The sequence below is a fragment of the Protopterus annectens genome, chromosome 9.part0 (genome assembly GCF_019279795.1).
Source record: "Protopterus annectens isolate FY-2018-M chromosome 9.part0, PAN1.0, whole genome shotgun sequence".
NCBI classification, from domain to species: domain Eukaryota; kingdom Metazoa; phylum Chordata; order Ceratodontiformes; family Protopteridae; genus Protopterus; species Protopterus annectens.
Window position 1 is genome coordinate 748,967,260 of NC_056743.1, and position 19,189 is coordinate 748,986,448.

Sequence of the window (19,189 nt, forward strand, 5' to 3'; positions counted from 1 at the left end):
AGACTACTAGTTATTGATCTGCTATCCGTAAAATGAGTATTTTGAGTGTCAAGCTCTCATGGTTTGTGAATCCTATATCACATTCAGAACAAATCCCTCATTTATGGCTAAAGTTGTTAAAAGGTTTATTTTGATTCAAGCCATCAGTCTCTGCATTTTGTCCAGATCCTCAGAACCAGGAAGAAAGGATTTTACATATCTAGGGCATGTGTAGGCAGCTCAAGTACTATTTTGAGAGAACTAAGTCCTTCAGAAAAGCGGCTAATGTTTCTTATGATGAGAACAAAGCAGGTACAACTCATGTCAAAATGGACTATTTCAAGGTGGTTGTCCTCAGCTGTTACCTTTTGCTCTACCCAACAGTGAAAATCTTTTCCAAGCAGTATTAAGGCACATTCTGCAAGAGGGTTAGTATCTACTATTTCATACTGTGAAGGGATGGAATCTAGAAGCAACATGGTCTTCTGTGCATACTTTACAAAGCATTACAGATTGCATTCCTTCTCCAGGTCCAGGTCTGGCTTTGCCAGGACTATTCTGCATGGGTTTCTGGATCCTAATCCTTCCTTTTCTCGGGTTGAATAAGCTTTGGTAATCAATCCATGTAGCCAAAAGGCTTACTGCAGCAGTGAGAATGATGAATATAGTACAGTTGTACAAGTTGTACTTATCCATAACAGTAGATGTTCAAATTCCTCACTGCTACAGTAACCACACCCACCCTGCTGCTTATGTTGTTAGTTGTTGAGACAGAAAAGTTTTTATTATTCTGTGTCTTTTAGAGGTTCAGAATGAAAAAGCTGTTTCTCTGTTTTTTTGGGCAAAGGAGGTCCTGATGTTTTCTAAATACTGACTGCTGATTTCCCTCCAAGGGACTGGTCATTCATCTGTTAAGAGTGTAGATGTGGGAGGGAGACAGAGCTTTGTGCAGCTGGCTGGTTGTTGTACTGCAGGCATTACAGCCCATATAGCCAAAAGGAGACTGCAGCAGTGAGGAATTTGAAAATTTGCTGTTATGGTGAATGCAACTTAAACAACTGTACTTTCCTTAAAGGGTTATGACTATGCTGACTCTGTCCAGGACAGCAGCATCTGCTTCTGTCATGAGGTAGTTTGCTTTGATGTAAGCACAAAAGTTTTCTGAAGATGTTAAATCTGAAATATTAGAGAGGTTTTATTTCTTCTGCTCCTCAGGCACTCAGTTTGATGAAAGAGGAAAGTTGAACTGGTGGTCAGTCACATTTTTCAGCCCTCCTTCTCCAAGCTTACTAAAGCCTTTGCTTCTAACTCAAATTCCCTTTACAAAAAGCCAAGTCAGCCATTCCCACAGGCCTCTGACAAAAAAAAAAAAGAAAAAGTGGCGAGATGGATGTCCTGACTGAGATCACTGTTACAGTATTCCAAACAGATGGCTTTTTCACAGCTGAGGTACCAAAGCTTAGCCTTCCCCTGGATAGTATGTCCGACATATAGCCTCAGATCGCAAGTATGGGGTATATAGGCAGTTGTATGAGTGTAGATCCTCAGACTGTCTCGCTGCCAGCCCAAGTGCAGGTCTCGCATCCTTCTGATTGAGCTATGCATTGTCACAGGTACAGTGGCTACTAAAAAAAAGTTCCCTGTTGGTGAACCGTCCTTTAGTTATATAAATTGTTTTGTTGTATCTGTGTCAGATGCCATCTACGAATGGTGAATGTGAGTGCGGTAGGCAAATTCCTCACAAAGATCACCATACCAAGTGCATTGACCTGGAACACTGTTAAAAAGCTTCTCCATTTGCCAGTCCTATGTGCACAAGGTTTTGCAGTCCCATTTGTCTTCGCTGAACACCTTAGAAACCCACCATTTTAAGCATTTGGCCTACGATAAGATGGCAGATTTTGCCTCTCTGGACATACCTCCATCTCACAAGAAAGAAAAAATCTCAAGAGGCTTAGGCCTGACAACTCAGTCTGCCCAGCCTGATTTAGTACTATGTAAAAGTACTTTAATTTATAAAGCGTAAAATTTGATGCTTTCATTCTTTATATATAAAAATAAGACTTGATCAGAACAAACCAGTTGACCACCAACAAAAGTTATAAAATAAAAAAGCACTGTTGAAAAGACATTCCTATCTTAACAGGCGTGGAGCCAGAATATTATAAATATCTTATTAGAATCCTGAAATACCATCACAAATCATACTGCTTGTAGACAGATAATGCACAAAATGTTAAAATAGAGTAAAAAATGTTAAAGCAGGTTAGCCAATATGCTGACAATTTGAATATATTTAAAATGCGTTTATAAATATTTCAAAACAAATTCTTTAATATGTAAATGCTATCTTAGAAAAATAATTTATGAACATGTTTATTATAACTAAGTAGTATTATAATGCATAATCAGACAACAAAGTCATCTAAGAATGCATTTTATAAGTACGCACTAATTTGTTCCACATTTGTAAAGTTTCATTTTGTCAGTATTGAAAAAAATTGACATTAACCCCAGAGGTGGCAGTTGGGAAGATTAATTTAGAATACAGGGAGTTGTACTGGCAGTTAAAGCTTAATACTATGAATCCCCCTGGCCTAATGATAATGTATCTATCATGCCAGTCCTTAAGATGAGAACTGCAAAATTGTGAATTTCCGAACTGATACAGAGGTCCAACAGGCACATAAGTGAAATTTTAGCTGTAATGGAGTATGTAGATTAATTGTTTATAAAAACGTTTTAAATGTATTCACAAATCATCTTCAACACATGACTAATCATATATATATATATATATATATATTTATATATATATATATATATATATATATATATATATATATATATATTTATATATATATATATATATATATATATATATATTTATATATATAATCTGCTTAACAGTTTTTACACCATTTTAACATTTTATGAATTATACATGTATGTGCATCAAGATTTGTGATGGTATTTCAGGATTCCAATAAAATATTTATAATCTAGTGCCATGCTTGTCATGATAGAAATGTCTTTTTGATAGTACGTTTTTTGATTTTATAACTTTTGTTGTTGGTGAATTGGTTAATCGATTACTTTTAACCAATGAAATTTGTTATTTAATTATCTTGTGTAAATGGAGCAGTTTAAAAATAGCATTTGTCTGTATTAAGTGTCTACTGATGAAGTCCTGTTTTACGTGTAAAGGGCATAAGCGCTCAAGGTTTACGTTTAATAACTGAAGTATTTTTACATAGCAAACAGAAATAACAACATGGAGTACTATTGGATTCTCTCCATACTCATCTTTTTTTCTTTCTTTTTTTTTCTGGTTGTTTTGTGGAATGTGGTCACTTGTTCGTATTTCCAAGAAAAGGACAGTGGGGACCCTTACCGGATCTAATTTTTTGCAAAACACAAATTTCCAGCTTTTAAAAATGCTCTTCCTACAGATTCTGTTGTTTTATTCTTCCCTAGGCATACCTATGCTATCTAGATCTAAAGGACGCCAGTCTACATATTCCCATTTGCCCATCCTGCAGAAAATTCCTCAGGTTCTGTACTGGCCATTTCACTTTGTTTACTGCTTTGCCTTTTTGGCCTTTTTCCACAGCCCCAAGAGTATTCACATAGTGTCTAACACCAGTGATAGCCTTCTGCTGAACTCGAAATTCAGATTTCCAGTACTTATAGACAATCTGCTGATCCAGACTGCCTCACTGTATACCTTACTGCAACACCTCCAGTTCACTCTCAACCTCCTCTTGCAGTTGGGGTTCACCATCCACTACAAACAGTCCCCCCTTCAGTCCTCTCAGGACCTAGTGTTCCTGGGCTTGCAGATTGGACACCAAGAAGATGCAGGCCTGCCTACCTTGAGAAGAGGTGCAAAACCTTGCAACTTAATTCCACTCCATCTCTTCCCTTGACACATGCTGAGCCAAGGAACTTTTAAGGTCCCTGGGATTCATGGCAACAACCATCCCAGTGCTCGCTCCAGCCAGGTTACATAGGAGGAAAATACATTGGTACTTGAAAACAATATGGTCCCAACCCTTTCGTCCTGTACACACAGAGACCCCCCCACACACACACACACACACAATACCTTGTCTGAAAAAGATCTCATTGTGGGGTTGCCTAGGTGAATCTCAGTCCAGGACTTTGCTTCAGACCACTAGACACCAGCTCAGCAGATACAGATGCCTTGGGCGAGGCTGGGGGGGCCTGAACATGTATCCAGAGTCAAGGTCAGGTGGCAGGCCAAACTCAAGGAGCTCATCAACCTGAAAGAGGTGAGGGCCTTCATCCAAGTACTTCAAGTTTTCTCACAGCTGGAAACCAGGCCCTCTTAATGTATTTGTAGACAATGCCAGTATAATCTGGTGCATAAACAAGCAAGGAGAGAGAAGATCATACCAGTTATACAGACTAGTGGAGATTGCTTTAGACCTAGCTATCCAGAGGAATATGTCCCTGCGTGCTGTGTATATCCCATCACAGGACAGTGTTCTTTCAGACTTGTTTAGCAGTTCCACTGAGGATTCTCATAAATGGACCCTAAATAGGTTCATAGGTTCATACTAGGCTATCTGCCCGAGGGCATTTATAAGCCTAGCCATAGTTTTGTGGCTTACGCCACCCCTTAGTTTGGAGAAACTATGCCCATTATTTAGCTGTGCCTCCGTCGAGCAGTGACACTGAGGTAACCCCTGGGGTGTATCTGCGATCTCCCATCCATTGGTCAAGATTCCTCTTGAACAAGGCCAGCGAGGTGCTCTGCCTCACATAAACCGGGATTTTGTTCCACAGCATAGGGAGTCTTTGGGTGATGAATCTATCCCTCCAGCACGTCCTATTAATAACCGTGTCGAGGTTTAAGTCACCCGCCCTTGTGGCTCTGAGGGATCTAGATTTTTTGAGATGAAGCATATTCATCAAATCTGAGTTTGACATGGCCTTGTATGTCAGGCATAGGTCACCTCTGAGTAAGCGGTACGCAACTGAATATAACTGGAGTTCTTTCAGTCGTGCAGCATAAGACAGATTTTGAGACCCTTTATCCTTTTGGTGAGGAACTTTTGTGGCCTCTCCAGCTGCTGCAAGTGTCGGGTCAGATACATTCGAATGGGGCATTGTACTCGATCATTGGTCTGATGAGTGATGAGTATAGGGAGACTATGACTTCCCTTGATCTAGATGTGAATCCCTTCATGATAAGGTGGGCGATGTAGAAGGTCTTCCTAACTACTTTAGCAATATGAGTGTCGAATGAAAGGCTACTGTCAACCTGGGTTCCCAGGTCCCTAATAACTTCTTCTGTGTTCAGGGGATTGCCACCTATATGGTAGCTAGGGGTAACCTTATTCTTCCCGAAGGGTATGACTATGCATTTCTTGGCATTTAACTTGAGGCCATGGCTCTGGCACCAGTTATCCGTTTCTGTGAGACCCTTCTGAAGGATATCTGTGTCGGATGTGTTCTCAACTACTGCGCCCAGTTTGCAGTCATCTGTGAACTTTGTCAGCCATAACCCTCCTGTGTTTGCTTGTACTTCAGAAAAGTAGATGCCAAACAAGAGTGGGCCCAGGACTGAGCCCTGTGGGACACCACTTGTGACAGGCTTAGAGTCTGACATGGCGCCAGCAACTCTGACCCTGTGAGTTCTGTCACTCAGCCAGTTTGCAACCCATCTTGTAATGTATGGGTTTACATTTAAGTTGATGAGTTTTTCAATGATACCCGAGTGGGGTATTGTATCGAAAGCCTTCGCCAGGTCTAGGTAGGCTGTATGGACTGCCTTTCCCTCGTCAATGGCCTTGGTGACTGTTTCAAAAAAGTCAACCAAGTTTAAAAGGCATGATCTGCCTTTGACAAAGCCAAACTGGGTTGGATCCAAAGTCTGCAAATTCCCTATGTCTTTATTTATGAGATCCATTATGATCCTTTCTGCCTTTGACAAAGCCAAACTGGGTTGGATCCAAAGTCTGCAAATTCCCTATGTCTTTATTTGTGAGATCCATTATGATCCTTTCCATGGCTTTGCAGATCAGGCTTGTCAAGCTAATGGGACGGTAATTTCCAGGGTCGGTGGAGGCACCGCCTTTGTGGAGTGGGACCACAGTCGCTGTGCGCCACTCCCTGGGTACGTATCCGGAGGTGAGACTAAGATTAAACAGCTCTCCTAACTGTGGGTTTAATTCCTCGTTGAGTTCATGGAGCACACAGCCGGGGACACCATCAGGTCCCATGGATGCTGTGTTCTTTGCCTTGGAGAGAGCAGTTCTCACCTGAGCGTTTGAGATGTTTGGGGGGCTACAATCATTTGGTATTGATATCTCTTCTTTAGGCGGGGAGGGTGGGGAGAAGTTTGCACTGAACCTGTCAGCCAGTATGTTGGCAATGTCTGTAGGATCAGTAATCTTCACATCATTTTGAACTAATTCTGAGCATATCTGGGAGTTTCCTCCTAGGTTTCTGACATAGCTAAAGAATGCTTTATGGTTGTCTTTAGAGTCCTTAGCTATTTTTTTCTCAAAATTAGCTTTGGATGATTTTATGAGAGCTCTTAGCTTTTACTTATAGTGATCAGCGGTGTCTTACCTTTTAAGGATTTTGCTCTATCTTGTAGTAGCTTTCTCCTTTTGTTGTAGAGTTTGTTTATGGCTGGGGTCCATCAGACTGGACGCTTGCCTTTGGTACAAAGAGTCTTTGTTTTGCTTGGGATTGCCTGATCCATGCAGCCCTGCAGGTGCTGGTAGAAGGCATTTGTAAGTGATTCAGGCGGTTTGAGTAATGTTAACCGCCGGCTCAGGGGCCTTAAAGGAGACCACACTAGTCTTTAGAAGTGTGAAGTCAGCTTTCGAGAAGTTCTTTACTGTGGTCTTTTTCATTTCGGGTGGGGGCGGGATGAGGACCTCCAGCAAGATTAGTTTGTGATCAGATCTCACCAGTGAGGGGTGTACTCCTGGCGTTGAACATTGTGCTCCCATATTTGTGATGATGAGATCAAGTATGTTCTCTCCTCTTGTGGGGATGGTGACTAGTTGTTCCATGGCATTTGAGTTTATGAATTCCAGGAACTTTTGGGCTAGAGTGTTTGGGCTTGAGTAGTGTTCCCAGTCTATATTAGGGTAGTTGAAGTCACCTAGTATGATGGTGTTCGGAGATACATTTATCCCCTCCAGTGTTTTCAGGAAGGCCATGTGAGGTTCCTGAGTTTGCGAGGGTGGCCTGTAACATGCTACAATTTGCATAGCAGTCTTGCCTATGGTTAATTGCACCTGGATGGTTTCTGATGCATCGTGCGATGCCACCAATCTTGAGGTGTGGGTGTCCTTGATGAATATGGATACCCCTCCTCCTTTCTTGGTATTGTCCGGGTTTTGTGGCTGGAATGCATGATATGAGGTAAAACCTGATAGTGCTGGGGTGCTCTCAGGAGCCTTGAACCAGGTTTCTGTCACAGCACAGACATCGATGTTCTCCATACTGAGAAGGGCCTCGAGTGCGTGCATCTTGAGGTTGAGACTTCTGGCATTGAGCAGCATTACCCTTAGATTTTTTCTTTGTTTTGTTCTAGGGTGGTAGGTTTAGAATTTGAGCCTTGCCTAAAAAGGCACTATGGGGGTGGCAAGAGCCTTTGCCAAAATCCGGAATCCCAGGGTGACAAGTGCAAGCCGTCCCTTGCGAGCAGCGTGGCTTGTCCAGCATGTCATCCCAGGCAGACAGACATTGGATCCCCTTTGAATGACACCAGAGTTTAAGCCAATTGTTAAAACTGATCATCTTATCTCTGTATTGTGGCATCATTCTTGGTGAAGGTAGGATACTGCTCAAGGTCAGGGTCATACCTGCCTGGGCTACATAATCAGAGAGCTCCTCTATGTCTCTTTTCATGTAGTCCAGGGAGGTACGTCTCAGGTCGTTTACACCAGCGTGGACAATGATTGAGTCGTACTTGTACCTGCTGTTGAGAGACCTGAGTGCATGCGTTATGTGGCGGATTCTAGCACCCGACAGGCAGCTTACTGTGACCTTCTCCTTACTCAGTCTGGTGAGCAGGACGTCAGTGTGTCTAACATGACTAGTGTGTCTGGCATAGTGTTTGGCCTTAAGGGCTGTGACTGCTTGACACTCTGACTGTGTGGTCTATGTGATGCAGGTGTTGTGTTTTGAGGTGGTGGTTGTTTGGGTGTCTGCTTTGGTGGCCTCTGCTGTTTTGGTAGATTTTTGATCAGAGCCTCCGAGTATGTCTTTGTGTGTTTATGTGTATGATTTGAGGTTGTGATGGTATTATGTGAGACTGGGTCTATAGTGTGTGTGGTTACCTTCTCCTCCTGTCTGGTCTTGCCAGTCCTATGTTGAGAGAGCTCAGCCTCCAGTTTGGCCGTATAGTTGCATCTCTCGCATGTATTTGTGTTTTGTGGGAGGAGGAGAGGGTTGTCTGTGTACGAGGCAATTGTAACATTGCCTCAATAATCCCAGGTTCACCAGCTGAGCAGGAGAGGATATTAGCAACTGATCCCTCGACATGCTAGGAGGAATAGACAGAAAAACTTAAAAAAAGGTTTTGGGGATGTGGGTGACCGAGAAATGGGGTTTGCTTTTTTGGGGTACTTTCTATAACAAGAGTGCTGTATCGAGGTGATAAGTACTGTAGGAGCAAGTGCTTAGCTATACGGATAGAGAATAGTCTACTTGGGAGTCAAGTAGAGATAATTTATAGTTGGAGGATACACTAAATAGAACAGTAGTACACTTTGAGGAAGGTAGTTTTAAGGGAAAATTTGAAGAGTGAACTTTAGGTAGCCCTAATAGTTTAAATCTGCTTAACCGGCGCTGCCCTAGTGTGCAACGGTAGCAGCTCCGCGCTAACGCGTGCTTTATAGCAGGGGGCTGGAAAAAACAGGAAATGACCCAAAATGGCCAACAAATTACAAGTTGCTGCTTCTAACCACTCCTCTGAGGACAAACAAGCAGCTCAGTACTCCCCACTCCCACTGGTGAGTAAAGAAACTACCTCTGGCCACACAAGAAAATGGAGGAACACAGAAACCAAATACAAAGCACAGGGATCAGCAAAATCTGATCACTGGAACAACTAGCAAGTAAAGTTTAGGAAAGGAGAAATATTTTTTGTTTTTTTTTTTTTTTTTTTTTTTCAAACAGACAGGAAAAAATGCAGTAAATGCTTTGTTTTCGACTAAATAGCTATCGAAGGCTGGTACACTTGAGTGTATTAGCCTGTTAGTTACTTTTAAGCAATACTTTAGCCCACAAGTGCAATCAACAATATAAGCTCACAAACACAGGAAAATAAGGCAATAAAACAGTAATAAAGGCACAAACAGTAGTCGAAAAGCTTAAAAGATCGAAAAATGCAAACAAAAAGTTTTAAAAATACTTATGATCAAGAAAGTTGCTTTTTCTGCTCTCTGCTGGCTTAGGAACTCTGCAGGGGACCACGAGGAGCTATGCCAAGTTCTCTAATGCCAGAAAAGCCCGCCAAAGTGTGCTTTATAGCAGGGGGCTGGAAAAAACAGGAAATGACCCAAAATGGCCAACAAATTACAAGTTGCTGCTTCTAACCACTCCTCTGAGGACAAACAAGCAGCTCAGTACTCCCCACTCCCACTGGTGAGTAAAGAAACTACCTCTGGCCACACAAGAAAATGGAGGAACACAGAAACCAAATACAAAGCCCAGGGATCAGCAAAATCTGATCACTGGAACAACTAGCAAGTAAAGATGTTCTTCATCTCATATTGCTGCAGTCCTTACTTATGGGTAGTCCGCTGTCCTCGGTCGGCCCGAATACCAAAGTATTAGGCTGACGTCGGTCATGGGCGCCTAGATCTGACATCAGAGCGTCAGGGTATAAAGGCGCATGACCGACGTCATATCCTCAGTCTTTTTTGCCGCATGGTCCGATGCAGAAGCAGAGTTGCAAGTGCCGTTCGGCGTTCTGAAATTTTTCGTTTTCGGAGTTTCAGACCGATACCAAGTTGGGCTAAGTACCCCGTTGGGGAATATTTTTGTTTTTCTTGCCTCGGTTACTTACGGATGTCAGAAAAAGTGAATAATTGTATTTCTTGTGGGAAAGCGGATACCGCATAGGGATTACCACTCGCTTTGTATTCCTTGTTTGGGACGAGCACGGCGTAGTCGGGTGTCGGTTTTGTGCTAGGTTTAATAAGCGCACTATAAAGCGGAGGTTAGATTGCGCTAGGTTAGTCTTTGGCAAGAGGTGTAATTATAATATGCCGTCGGATGTTCCGGCGCCTGCTTCTACTAAGAAGCGCAAAGACAAATCTTTAAAGCCTAGGCAGGATGATTCGTCCGTTTGGACGCCGGACCTTTAGAAGCTACAGCTGAACAGGTGGATCCGGCTGAAGTTTCTGTTGAGTCCCAGGGGAAACTTTGATTTTACAAGATGTGGCCTCTCAGGAGGCAGGCCAGGCTGAAGGGGCCTCTCAGGTTACTATTCTCCCTTCTATGCCTAAGGTGGTTAGGCCTTCTGCTACTGTTTCTAAGGCTCCTTCTAAGGGCAGGTCTGTTTTGCCTTCCTCTGGTGTCAGTTCTGGTTCTTCAGGGTCTGTGCCTAAAAAGCACATGCTTAAAATGGCAGAGGATTTGATTACTTTAATTAGAGGTTCTATGCCCCCTCCTGATAAGAGGCCCAGGATGGAGCCAGAGTTAGAAAGTTTGGAGCAGGCCTCAGATGATTCAGAGTCTTCTACTGAGGACATTCAAGATTTCCCTCCTTATTCTGATTCTGATGCAGAGGATTCCACTCCTTCTGCTTCTCCTCCAGAGGATTTTTCATTTTCTGAAACTCTCCATTCCATGAGGGAGCATTTTAAGTGGGAGGGACAGGATTACTCTGATTCCCGGAAGAGGCTTAGGGAGTTCTTGTTTTTACCACAGCATAGACCCTTAGCTATACCTCCGGTTTTGGATGTTGTTTCAGATGTTTTCTCGGAAGCTTCCCTTAATCCAGATTCTGTGCCTCCTGCCCCAGTTAAACCGGACAGGTATTACAGGGTGCCTGAGGCTCATAAATATCTGTATAAGAGTCCTAGGGCGGACCCAGAAACTATTAGTCAGGGGCCTAAGGGTGTTAGAGCCTCTGTTGTTAAGAATCCGGTTCCTCTGGATAAGGAAACTAGAGCTTTGGATAGATGGGGTAAGAAGGTGTATACCTCTTCTACTTTAGCAATGAGAGCTTTGAACTGCCAGTTTCATATGTTGAAGTATCAGAATTTCCTCCTTTCTCAGCTAAGATCTAAAGTGGATGCTTTGGCAGAGGGCATAGAGTGTAAAGAATTGCAGGATTTAGTGCATGTTTCTGAACAGGTGGGTAAGCACTCTTTGCAATGTGGTTTTGATGCTTTACAGGCTTCTTCTAGGGTGGCTACCACTGGTTCAGTTATTCGTAGGCACGCCTGGCTTAAGGATCAGAATTTGTCTGAGCATGTTAAGTCTAGAATTCTGGATGCCCTTTGCAGTCTGAAGTTTTGTTTGGTCCTCCTGTGGAGTCAGTCTTAAAGAAAATGGAAGACAAGGCTAAGTCTATGCAGACTGTTAAAGATTTTTGCAGGTACAACCTCCAAAGTTTAGTAGAAATTGGCCTACTAAGGGGTGGACGTACCCTTCTTCTGATTCTCAGTCTAGGGGTAGATCTAGGCGTGGTAGGGGCAGAGCTCAGAGTACCTTCAGGCCGAGACAATGGAGTTCGCCTGCTCAATCTGCTGGTGAGGGCAGGGGCCAGTCCTTTTGTAAACAGGCCCAATGACCTGCATTTTCAGCTGCCAGATTCCTCTTGCCTGGCAGCTCCTTTGGGAGGAAAGTTGGCTCTTTTCAAGCAAAATTGGCATTTAGTCACCCAGGACAAATGGGTATTGGACATTATAAACCGAGGTTACAAGTTCTATTTCCATACCATGCCTCCTTTCAAAGGCATGCCAGACGTCCCTCCTCGGCAAAGGATAGAGGCTCACAGACAAATTTCTTTACTTCTTCAAATAGGAGCTATATACAGCCAGTTCCTCTGTCAGAAGTGGGCCTAGGATTTTATTCTCGCCTGTTTCTAGTTCCAAAGAAAGGAAACACGTGGAGACCAATTTTGGATTTATCTATCCTCAACACTTACCTGGACATTCCAAAGTTCAAGATGCTGACTTTACAACAGCTTTTACCTCTGTTGGGAAAAGATCACTGGATGGTTACTCTGGATCTCAAAGAGGCTTACCTTCATGTTCCTATCAGGCCCAGTTGCAGGAGGTACCTGCGTTTTCGGGCTGGAAATTTACATTATCAGTTCTCTGCATTGCCCTTTGGCTTATCTTCTGCACCCAGAGTGTTCACAAAGGTTCTGGCTCCAGTGATAGCATTTTTCAGACTAAGAGGAATACAGATTTATCCTTATTTGGACGACTGTCTGATTATTGCACAAGAAAAGGACGAACTTCTTCATCATCTACAGTATGTGATGGCAGTGTTAAGATGCCTAGGGTATTCTGTGAATGAAACAAAGTCCAGTCTAGTACCCTCTCAGGACATGTGCTTTCTGGGTGTGAGACTGAATACAGCTTCCCAGATGGCTTTTTTGACCCCGGACAAACAAAGAAGCCTTTCTCTTTATTTCCAGCAAATGTCTCTACGGTCCAGGCTGACTGCAAGGACAGTCCTTCAAGCCTTGGGGTTCATGGCATCTTGTATTCTGGTGCTTCCCAATGCCAAATTGCATATGAGGAAGCTTCAATGGTATCTCAAAAATGTGTGGACACAGCACTGCCAAGATCTAGACACTGTCATTCAGATAATACCTTGCATTCAGAAGGAGATTTGTGGTGGGCTCAGGAATGTCACCTAAACAAGGGACTCTCTGTGACCCGGCCAGAGGCGAGTCAGATTCTAACGACAGATGCCTCGGACAAGGCTTGGGGAGCACACCTCAATGGAAAATGGGTGCAAAACACGTGGCCTGTCAAACTCCAACATTTGCATATCAACTTGAAGGGAAATGTTAGCAGTCCAGTTTGCATTGATGGCTTTCAAAGATTTACTTCGTCCAGGGCAGGTGTTGATTCAAACAGACAACACTACTGTCATGTGGTACATCAACAAGCAGGGGAACCCATTCTTACCCTCTTTGCAGGCAAGCGATGATTCTGTGGGAAACTGCTCTCAATCTACACCTCAATCTTCAGGCAAGGTTTCTACCAGGAGCACAGAACTCCTTAGCAGATGTATTGAGCAGACAAATAGTGGATCCTCACGAGTGGAAATTGGATCCTCATGTATTTCAACAGTTGACAGTGTTATGGGGAACTCCAGACATAGATCTGTTCACTTCTCCACTAAATTACCAGTTGCCAAAGTTTTGCACAAAAATGTTTCATCACACAGCTTGGAAGGTGGGCGCTCTATCTTTCAGTTGGAACAATCTGCATGTATATGCCTTTCCACCTCTGCCTCTTCTTCCCAAGGTACTTTTGAAGGCCAGACAAGACAAGCCAACCATGATTTTGATAGCACCGGATTGGCCTCGACAACACTGGTACCCACTACTGAGGAGTTTAGTACGAGAACCTCCGTGGCCTCTGCCTTTGATTCCGCACCTTTTGTCACAAGAGGACAGTCACTTCCTCAATGTCAAGATTCAGTCTCTGCATCTAACAGCCTGGCATATTCTGTTTTAGACTCTGGAGGGTCTCAGCTTCCACAACAAGTTTTGAATGTTATTTTGGAGGCCAGGAGGCCTAGTACCAGGAAAGTTTACGCTGATAAATGGAGGAGATTTTTATTTGGAGCAAAGGAAAGGACTTTGATGTCTCCAAACCTGATTTAAGTGTTGCTCTTCAATATCTTACTGAATTATTGGACAAGGGTTTGTCTTTCTCCTCAATAAAGGTCCATGCTGCAGCCATTTCTGCTCACTATGATTGTGACCCTCCTTTATTCTCTCATCCTTGGTTTAAGCAATTTCTTAGAGGGCAAAGAATATAAGTCCCCGACGTAGAGCTCCTACTCCTGCTTGGGATCTCAATTTTGTGTTGGAAAAACTTACTCTACAACCTTTTGAGCCTGCAGCTACTGCCGAGTTAAAGTATTTATCATGGAAAACTGCTTTTTTGTTGGCCATTACCTCTGCAAGAAGGGTTTCTGAATTACAGGCCCTCATGACAGTGGAGCCTTTCCTGATATTTCATAAGGATAGGGTATCTTTGCGTACTAATCCTTCCTTTATGCCTAAAGTGGTTTCTAGTGTGGCCTTAAATCAAACTATTCATTTGCCTACTTTTTATGCAAACCCCAAAATAAAGGGAGAAAATTTTGCATACTTTGGATATTCACAGGCAGTTGCGTTATTATTTGAGCAGAACCAAGGAGTTCAGACAGTCTCAGCAATTGTTTGTTTCTTTTGCTTTGGGTTCTTAGGGTAAACCTGTTTCAAAACAAACTATTTCTAAATGGATTGGGTTTTGTATTTCTTTCTGTTATTCCCATCATGGTAAGGAGATTCCTGCTGGAATCCGGCCTCATTCCACTAGGGCTACTGCTACTTCTACGGCCTTTATAAGGGGGGTAGCTACAAAAGACATTTTGGAGGCAGCTACTTGGAGTTCAGTGCATACCTTTTCTAAACATTACCACCTTCCTCTTTATTCTAAGTCTAGGGCTGGATTTGCCACTGCAATTTTACAGGGCATTTTAGCGGCCCCTAATGCTTTATGATTTTTACCATCCTCCCTTTCCCGTTGCTTTGGGATTCTACCCATAAGTAAGGACTGCAGCAATGTGAGATGAAGAACATAGTACAGTTTTGTACCTACCATAAATGTAGATGTTCAAGATCCACATTGCTGCAGTCCAATTACCCTCCCTCCTTCCCTCTGTAGTTTGACTTGGTGCTATGCTTTAGGTGATGGTTGTTGTTGGGCATGTTTTTGGGAGGTATTCTGTTTTTGGCTGTGGCCTTTCTGGTTTGGCCTTCTGACATCTGGGGCAAGAAAAGACTGAGGATATGACGTCGGTCATGCGCCTTTATACCCTGACGCTCTGATGTCAGATCTAGGCGCCCATGACCGACGTCAGCCTAATACTTTGGTATTCGGGCCGACCGAGGACAGCGGACTACCCATAAGTAAGGACTGCAGCAATGTGGATCTTCGAACATCTACATTTATGGTAGGTACAAAACTGTACTTTTAGGAAAGGAGAAATATTTTTTTTTTTTTTTTTCAAACAGACAGGAAAAAATACAGTAAATGCTTTGTTTTCGACTAAATAGCTATCAAAGGCTGGTACACTTGAGTGTATTAGCCTGTTAGTTACTTTTAAGCAATACTTTAGCCCACAAGTGCAATCAACAATATAAGCTCACAAACACAGGAAAATAAGGCAATAAAACAGTAATAAAGGCACAAACAGTAGTCGAAAAGCTTAAAAGATCGAAAAATGCAAACAAAAAGTTTTAAAAAATACTTATGATCAAGAAAGTTGCTTTTTCTGCTCTCTGCTGGCTTAGGAACTTGGCAGGGGACCAGGAGGAGCTATGCCAAGTTCAATCTCTAAATAGAAAGTTCTTCCTGTATATTCTACACAGCTGTGGAACACCTCAGATAGATTCATTTGCCTCAGAGAGCAGCAGGCAACTTCCCCTATTTTGCACTCGAACTCCTTGTCCATCAGCCTAGGGAACAGATGCATTCTCCTTTTAGTGGATAGGGAAGCTTCTTTACGCTTCCCTCCTCTCCCATTAATTCTGCAAGTATTACTAAAGGTCCAGAAAGAAAAGCCAAAAATCTTAACTGATGACTCCCTTTTGGCCAAGGCAGCATTGGTTTTACTCTTCTCTTTCATCTAACCTGGAGCAGTCACCACAAACTATCACACAAGATGGATCCCGTCACACAGCAAAAGGTATCATTACTTTATCCAAACTTGTTATCCCTAAATCTAAACCTATAGATAAGGTTCTGAGCCCTTTTGGGCACCAGTTTTCAGAGGATGTACTGAGGATGTAATGTGGGTTCTCCAAGAAGCATGGAGACCCAGCAATCAAAAATCTTACATAGCCAAATGGAAGAGATTTTCCTTCTGGTGTCAACAGTCAGGACCTCATGAAATTGTTTCCGGTCATCCTAAAACACGTGTGTGAACTCATGAAATACAGATCTGGCAAACTTTTTCATCAAAGCCCACGTCAGCCATCTCTGCTAGTCTTCCCTTCAATCCACTTGTATTCAGGCCTGAGGTCAAACAGTTCCTAGAAGGGCTACTGCGTCTAAGACTTGCAAAGAAGCCTGTGCCCCCCCCTCCTTGGGACCCGAGCTTCCTACTGGAAAGGCTCACTATGCCACCTTTTCAACTAGCCACTTCAACAAACCTCATATTCTGCACCTGGAAAACTATCTGCAACTGGCCCTCCCTTGTTTTAGGAGAGTCTCAACTACATGCACTCGTGGCCATTCCACCCTTCCTTATTTTTCACAAGGACAGGGTGTCCTTAAGGGTCAACCTCTCCTTCATGTTCATGCCTAACGTGTTGAATGAGATTTCCATCAGCCAGGCCATCAACCTGCCTACTTTCTTTCCCAACCCACAGAACAGGGGGAAGTCTCCTGCACTCCCTAGATTTAAACAGGCAGTTTGTGATTTTATTTTAATAAAACTAAAGCTATTTGTAAGTCAGACCAACCATTTCTCTCATTCATGAACTCGAAACTGGTCCAGCCGTTACCTAACACAAACAAGGATCTCTTAAGTCCATCTTCTTTTGTTACACCATGGAAAGTCCTTCCACACCTGCCCTTGAGCTCACTCTGCCAGGGCAGTGGCATCTTCGGGGGCCTTCTATAAACAGTTTGATGCCAGAACAGCACTGGAAGCTGCTGCTTGGTCTTCTATGCACACTTTTGCTAAACACTGCAGAATTTATGCCTTTTCAGAGCTGTGTTAGATCAGTTCTGTCTAGACCCATGGGCAGTTCTTCTCTCCATCAACCATCTTCCCTTTTGTTCCCTTGAGCTCTGGGAGTCCCTGATTTGTTTGGAATACTGCATCAGTGATCTCCGTCAAGACATAGAGCAGTTGTATAAGAGCTTATCATAACAGTAGCTGTCCTACTGATCACTGTTGCAGTATTCCTTCCACCCTCCTTCCCCATTTTGGATACCATCTGTCTCTTTACTGACCTGTCTGCAGGACTGTAGGACTGAGAGGTCTCCTCTCACTTCCTGCTTGGCCCCTTCTAGCAGATCAGTCTCTCTCAAATCTTCAGGCCGCTGACTTTGAGATCATCTGAGGATCTGCGCTCATGCATCCACCTACATACTTCTGTGCTTGCAAGCTGAGGTCCTATATTAGACGTATGTTCCAGGGAAAGGTAAGCTTTAGTACCCCAGCCAGACATCAGCGGAGAAAACCCATCTGTTTGGAATACTGCAGTGGTCACCTCACCCTGCCACTTCTTTACATCTGTCCTAGAGCCTCATTCTTCACCTTCCTTTTTGGCATCAGATTGCTTCAGACAAATGGGTCCTTAAATGTTATTGATTGTTACTGATCACAGTGGAAAAGCTTTCCTCCTTTTCAGGGGATTCCCCCCTCATCCTCCAAATCAGACTTATCGATTTTCCCCAGTCATTAGCCAAGTGTTTTATGTGAGGGTTATATAACCAGTTACCCCAGATAAGTAGGGGGAAACGGTTTTAGTCAGGAAATTTTCTGAGGCCAAAGAAACGACCCCTACTGAAAACCAGTTCTCAAGCTGTCCTTTTGTCAACCTGTTTATGAGAGTTCAAAATGTTGTCCCTACAAACCTTGTTACCTCTCATTCCTCCTCAAAGTTGGTTGGTAACTCTAAATTTGAAAGATGCTTATCACATCCCTATTGATATGAATTTCAGAAGTTTTCTGTGTCTGTTCTTTGATTTGCCCTTTGGATTGTGTCCTGATGCTCACAAAGCATCTAACTCTTGTGATACCCAATTGTAGACTCCATGGTATTCAGATTTTTTCCATATTTAGACAACTTAATTATCTTTGTAGAGTCTTTCTGAAGTTGTCAGGAGTCCTTTACATGATTAATAAACTTCTTATCAGTCTAGAATTTCAGGTCAGAATTTAAAAATCCTCCTTGATTCCTTCCAACAGGATGGTGTTACGTGACTGCCTTCTGGATACCTCCATACTAAAGGCATAACTTACTGAGAAAAAGTAGACTTGTACCTGGAATTGTTTGAGTTTCTCCATTCAGCTCCAGACTTCTGCAGTAGAATACCTCAGGATATTGGGATTGATCACTTCTATGACTCTTATGATTACCTTTACCAGATTATATATGAGAATAATTTAGTGGTTCCTAAAAACAGTATAGTTGCAGCATCTTCACCCCATATATTCCATTGCTGGGCTTTGTGAAAAGAGTTGCTTTGTTGGAGAGATCAGATCACCTTAAATCCATGTCCTCACTTCTGTCTCTTAGATCATATCAACAGATGCACTAGATTTTAAATACAGAGCTGTGTTTATGGGGATAAAAGTGTAGGGTCTACTGGAACAAACAGGACAGACCAAGGCACATCAGTGTAAAAGAGGTTTTAGGTGTTGTTCATGCTGTCAGTCCTCTGCATCATCTTTGATCTCCAGGACCACTTCAAGTGATCTCGGCGAACACCACCGTGGGGTTCTTTGAGGACACATTGCTCATTTATCCCTAAAGTGGTTTCAGAGTTTAAATCAAGGTATTAACATAACTACACACACACACGTATATGTGTGTATATGTATGTGTGTGTGTGTGTGTATATATATATATATATATATATATATATATATATATATATATACATACACACACACATATATATGTATGTGTGTGTGTATATATATATATCTATATATATAAATATATAGATATGTATATATAGATAGATATATATAAGTATATGTAGATATATTTTTTCTATTGCATCCGTTGACCATAAAGCTTCCCCTAATCATTCATCCCCCACCACCATCCTGAGTATTTCCTAGTGAGGGCAAGAGATGACCAGGGGCAGCTGTCATACAGGCATCCATCCTTAGTAATGGTCCTGCACTTGCCAGCATCCCTGCAGTGAGAACATATTTTTAATTAGGCCAGCATCATGGTGGAAACCACAGTGCCCTCCCCATGCAGGTACATGCATGTGCACTT

General features: G+C 42.7%; 1 protein-coding gene across 5 annotated transcripts in view; it reads left to right on the forward strand.

Moving 5' to 3' along the window:
- Window positions 1-19,189, forward strand: part of LOC122811506 (AP-2 complex subunit alpha-2) — a 2,640,839-nt gene that overhangs the window by 2,445,515 nt on the left and 176,135 nt on the right. The gene's annotated exons all lie outside the window — the stretch shown is intronic.